Raw genomic sequence first — 5,133 nt, 5'->3', positions numbered from 1 at the left:
ATATAATAATATAATAATAATAATAATAATAATAATAATACTGTAAAATCGATGTTCAATACAAACCAATTGAAAATATATTGCAATGGTAAATCAATAACCGCTAAATGTGAATATAACTCCAGCAATTTCTTTCTTTGTTCACCATAATTTATCATCTCTGAGGCCACTTATTTTCTCAGTACAGAGTAAGACTTTGTATAGAGGTTGGGCGCACAGAGCCTCTAATACGGTATAAGATCTTATCCTCCGCCAGTTTTCCAGATCCTAAAGAAGACCTGACCTCGTGACTGCAAAATCATCGACAGCCAGTAGCTTCCTCAGAGGTTATAACAGAGTGGGGGAGAGCTTTGCTTATCATGTTATAATCTGTGCAGATTAGGTCATTCATTGAGGCCCCATTCCACCCATTTCATATTCTTTCTAATCAAAATGAGACAACTAAAGGTCTCAATAATGTTTGTCATAACTAACGAATCATTGTGAATTATTTTTTGGCAAATTATATTGTAACTCCTTTTTGAAAAAATTAAAAAAATTAAACGTAAAATTAATCAATTAAAAGTTAAATAATAATTAATAATGTAAAAAATAATAATATGATTAAAGTAATAAAAATAAAATATATTAATAATTATCATACTGTAAAAAATTTTCGGAGTGAACGTGGATTTAATGTAGAGTGAATGCGAAGTGGATGACTGTTTATTTATTTAGTCTCCTCGGAATGAAATTAATTCCTGAAATAAGTTTATTTTATTATTAAAACTCCGAAACGAAGTGAATGCAAATTGAAATAAAATCCAGATCACTCTGAAGTCACTCCTCTACTGGCACGTGACCCTATTGGGATGATAGCCAAAAGGAGAAAAAAAAGACATTCCACTGAAAAAACAAACTTCCTCTATTTACTCCATACGCGGAATTATCTTATTTAAAACTCCGGATCTCCAACTGACGGAGTAAATTCAGATTTAAATAAAATCCGTAATCACTCCGAACTCACTCCCAATTTTTTACAGTGCATGAGCAATTGAGGTGCGCACTTTTGGATTTTCGAACACTTTTTTCTTTATTTTTAGAAACGAAATTCAATTTTAATTGAACGAAAGAAAAATTTTTTGGGTTCATCTAAGGTATTTTATTACAAATAGTCAAAAAGCTGATTTGAGGATAAAATGAACTTTGAAAAAACAATTTTTTTTCTTTTTTCATTTCATTTTTTTGATAATTTTTTTAAAAAAATATTTTATAACTATTAGCTATGATTTCAATATTGATTTTTAATTTATTTTACATAATTATTTTTAATTTTAACACAGAATTAAAAGTTTTTTTTTATTTTTGATAAGAGCATTACTATTATACTATTTTCAATTCAACTCGTTAGTGAGAATGTGGTTGCATAAGTCTTATTAGGCACATTACTAGATGATTAATTCATACACTATTAAATAATAAAATTTAAAAAAAATAATAGTAATTAATAAAACTATTGAGGGCAAAATGGAATCGATAGAAAAGAAAATTTAAAAAATTTGAATATTATTTTCAATTATATTTTATAAATTATTATTATTGTTTTGTTAAGTTACATGATCTTTACCGATGTACTTGAATTGAATACATGATTCAAAAGTTTAACTGCAACGGAATAGCAATTACCTTTCTTCACGTACGATTTCCCAAATGATCTCTTTCATATGATGTCTCAATTGTATAATTTTTAGGGTACAAACATAAGAGAGCATATATATAGCTCTGAACAGGAAGTTTTATAATTAACTTTTTTTTCACGCATTGAAAAAAAACAAAATAATAAAGAAATAAAGGAGTTTAAATGTCTTATTTATGGAACCATCAATTTCATGGGCGTTAACCCAATTATTTTTGAATTCATTTTTAACTTTTTTTTAAATATTGCATATACTTAAATATGTTTATCGTGGTAATTACCCCGGATGTTGCTTGTTTGAAATTGCGTATGTGCATTTATCTTAATCTTATATGGCGTAGAAATGTCGGAAACGGGTGTTGAAAATTCTGAAAGATCTTTTTTCGTTAATACGATCAATCATTAAAATACTTTTACATCCGTTAAATAGCGTCCTTGATACATATAATAATCTGATTTGATCCATTTTTTGTTATTTTATTAATTAAAAAAACAAATTTTTTTCCATTATTTTTACGACAGACGCTGAAAGTTCGAGTATAATATTGATCGAAAATTATAATAAAATAAAAGGACACAGGATTACAATATGCTTGTTATATATTTTTAATGAATTATACAGAACGTATGATGTAACAAAATATTTAAAAGTATAGGTTTTTTTAATAACTTCTTTTAAATACAGATTTAAATTTATAATTCAATGACTTCAGCAATGCTTTACTTGTCACCTTTAGAAAAAAAAAAATTTTGGAAAATCCCAAAGTGCACATCTCAATCACTCATTTTATTTGTTATCATTACTTATATTATTATTATATTATTAATTCATTTGTTTTTATAATGAATTTTTGTTCAACTATTAAATTATTAATTTGTTTTTTTTTTATTTCTTATTTTCAGTTTCATTTTTTTTCGATTAAATTTTTTTTTAAATGTTTCGACTTTTTTTGTCTTAGATGTGGCTTTTTCTTCAATCCTACTGTTACACTAGTGCTACTGCCAGTAGTTTATGGAGAGAAAAAAGGAATACAAATAATATAAGTAAAAATAAAAAATGGCAGCTAAACTTTTCGTAAATAATCAGTTTTACGTTTTTAATTACCCGGCTATAATTTATCATAATGACCTGACGAGGTCCTTATCAGGTCAACCTTATTTCAAATAAGGTCCAGATCAGGATATCCTGACGAGGAACTGATATGGATGTAACGCTTCAGACCCATGAGGCCCTTATCAGGTCCTTACGAGGATATCCTCATCGAATCCTTATTAGGATTACATTATTAGCTCCTTACCAGGATATCCTCTTCGAATCCTTATCAGGGTTGCCTTGTTAGTAATTATTTTTAGAAAAATATTAAATTTATTGATTTATGTATTTAACGCCAATCGGCTGTACACTAACGAAATATAATATGATAAAAAGATAAATGTAATTATAAAAACTCAAAAGAAAAATAACAATATATACATGGGGCATTCCACGCCAAATCGACCTCTTTCGAACCCGACCCCTTTAGATTTGGCTGAAAATTTTTTCTCTTTTTCTACCCGATCAAAAACGCTTCTCATAATTTTTTCAAATTTTTTCACCCGACCAAAAAAAAGTAATAAATTTTAAAAAAATGGTTTTTTTATTATAAATAGCTATAACTTTTACAAAATTTGACTGATTGGGACGAGTTTTTTTTCAAAATTTTTGTTTTTAAATGTACTTTTTAAAAAAAAACACAAAAAAATTATTGCAACCTATCTTCATCATTTTTTTGTAGATTTTTGGAAAAAATCAAAATTTTTTCGATGTTTACCATTTTTGATTTTTGATTTTTTTTTTTTATATAAAACTTTGACATTTTCTGCAAATCCTCAAATTTTTTCAGAATGATGTTTTTTCGATTTATATTTTTTTTTTCCAATTGAAAAAAAAAATTTTTACAACTAGCCTTATTTCTCATAACATCATGCTTAAAACTTTTGAGAGTGCTCAGAGAACTTTTAAATTTGGACAAAAAATATAAACAATAAATTTAAATGGTAATCTTCGAAATAATTTGAATTATGTTCGAAAAATCAAGTTAAAGAATAGAAAAACCTTCTGAATAATTTTTTTTTATTTTTTTCTGAAAACTACATTCAAAAACAAAGGAAATAAAAAAAAACAGTTCCAAATTTAAAAGTTCTCTGAGCACTCTCAAAAATTTTAAGCATGATGTTATGAGAAATAAGGCTAGTTGTAAAAATTTTTTTTTTCAATTAGAAAAAAAAATATAAATCGAAAAAACATCATTCTGAAAAAATTTGAGGATTTGCAGAAAATGTCAAAGTTTTATATAAAAAAAAAAATAAAAAATAAAAAATGGTTAACATCGAAAAAATTTTGATTTTTTCCAAAAATCTACAAATAAACGATGAAGATAGATTGCAATAATTTTTTTGTGTTTTTTTTTCAAAAAGTACATTTAAAAACAAAAATTTTGAAAAAAAAACTCGTCCCAATCAGTCAAATTTGGTAAAAGTTATAGCTATTTATAAAAAAAAAAAAAACCATTTTTTTTCTAATTCATTACTTTTTTTTGGTTGGGTGAAAATATTTGAAAAAATTATGAGAAACGTTTTTGATCGGGTAGAAAAAAAGAAAAAATTTTCAGCCAAATCTAAAGGGGTCGGGTTCGAAAGAAGTCGATTTGGCGTGGAATGCCCCATATAAAAATAATATTTTTGATGATTAGTATTGCAAAAGTAGCTTCTTGGTACTGGCTGAGAATGAGGCAATTGTATTGCCAAAAAAGTCGATGTCCGAACAATTTCGATTGACTAGCCTTGCTATTCTATTAAGTGGCCCATGAACTACGTAATTTTTATTCGATTTGACTGTATAGAGTAGTTGAGATATTCTGAGACCAGATCTAGGGCTAACAAACCCAAACATTTCAAGTGTCTCCGATGAGTCTATTAGACTGTTGACAACCTTGTATACAAATGTCAAGTCCGCGACTTCTCTTCGGCTTTGCAGGCTGCTTATTTTAAATTTGGAATTAATATTATCGACACTGACTAGTGATCCATTAATTCTTGTCCAGTGAGACAGAAATTTAATGAACTTATGTTGTGTCCTTTCGATCGTGTTGATGTGAATATTTGAGTAAGGGGACCAGATAACCGAGCAGTACTCCAAAATAGGCTTGACTAAAGCACAGTAAAGCCAAACAAGTGTTTTGACATTCCTGAAGTCATTACCAGATCTGATGATAAATCCGAGTATCCTATAGGCCTGCAAGGATATTTTGCTTAGGTGTTGAGCAAAGGTTAGTTTGCTGTCAATAACGACTCCAAGATCCTTGGTAGATGCGGTTTCCTGCAATTGCTGACCGTTCAAGTAGTATCCAATAGTAGGGCGATTATAGGCGCTCGAGAAAGACATGAAAACACATTTTTTTACATTTAAGCTTAGTTTA

The sequence above is a fragment of the Microplitis mediator genome, chromosome 2 (genome assembly GCF_029852145.1).
Source record: "Microplitis mediator isolate UGA2020A chromosome 2, iyMicMedi2.1, whole genome shotgun sequence".
Classification (NCBI taxonomy): Eukaryota; Metazoa; Arthropoda; class Insecta; order Hymenoptera; family Braconidae; genus Microplitis; species Microplitis mediator.
The sequence above is the reverse complement of the archived record's forward strand: the minus strand, read 5'-3'. Positions refer to the sequence as shown.